The sequence below is a fragment of the Mandrillus leucophaeus genome, unplaced genomic scaffold (genome assembly GCF_000951045.1).
Source record: "Mandrillus leucophaeus isolate KB7577 unplaced genomic scaffold, Mleu.le_1.0 Scaffold235, whole genome shotgun sequence".
NCBI classification, from domain to species: Eukaryota; Metazoa; Chordata; class Mammalia; order Primates; family Cercopithecidae; genus Mandrillus; species Mandrillus leucophaeus.
This window is the reverse complement of record NW_012102421.1, coordinates 2,323,488-2,324,585: the sequence shown is the minus strand read 5'-3', so window position 1 is coordinate 2,324,585 and position 1,098 is coordinate 2,323,488.

Here is a 1,098-nt window from a genome sequence, read left to right as displayed (position 1 = left end):
GAGTTCGAGACCAGCCTGGCCAACATGGTGAAACCCTGTCTCTACTAAAAATACAAAAATTAGCCAGGTGTGGTGGTGTGCACCTGTAATCCCAGCTACTCGGGAGGCTGAGGCAGGAGAATTGCTTGAACTCATGAGGTGGAGGCTGTAGTGAGCTGAGATCACGCCACTGCACTCCAACATGGGTGACAGAGTGAGACTCCGTCTAAAAAAAAAAGTCTTGCCATATGTCTTTTCTGCCTCTTTCACACAGCCCCACAGGGCTTGGCAGCAGGAAAAGTGTGACCTAGGGCTATGGCAGTCACCCATGTGAGCTACAGCTATGGCTGCAACTTGGTGCAGCCTCTAACCATGAGGACTGGGAGTTTGGAGGGGCAAATTTAGGCCATTTTGTTTTCTTGAAATGCTTCCTCCTAGTCCTTAAATTCATTCCCACGTCAATAAATGGCAGTTAGTTATTCGTGGTGGTGGTGATGTCTAAAGACTAACAGGATTCCCAGATTCAGTGTTGGGAAAATCACCTTGAGTCCCCTTTTCAATGTGCTGGGGAGTGAGTACAGGCTAAGTTCCAGTCATCAGTTCCCAGCGGTTCAGCCAGAGTGTCTTGTGAATTCTCCCAGGGCTCTCTGGTTTTAGCAGGGTCTCCATGTGCAAACCTTGCCTTTGCACAAAAGCCACCATGGCAGGAGGTTGACCAAGCTGTTCTGGGGAGGTGAAAGGTGCCGAGCAGTTAATGCTTCCTCCTAAGTGCTGTATGGAGCAGGCTTGGCCCAGATCCAATATGGGCATCCATGCAAAGGCTGGTTGTCTCCCGGTGTCCATGCAGCCCTCCCAGCCATCCCCTCACTTCCCTCTGTGGCATACTGTTTACAGCTGTCTCCCTCCACGTGCCCGAGGGCCTTTCTGCAAAGAGGGGTTCAGAGATATCCAGGACCAGCTAGTCTAACCTTTTCAGAGTGGGAGAGCAGAGCAGAAGTTTTATAGTGGATACAAGGCCTGAAGCCAAAGGAGTAAAACCTCTGCCTCATGGAAGTCCAGGCATGCTTAGGTAGGAGGGGGTGGCAGGTGGGTAGGAGAGCCTCCTGACTCCAGAAATCT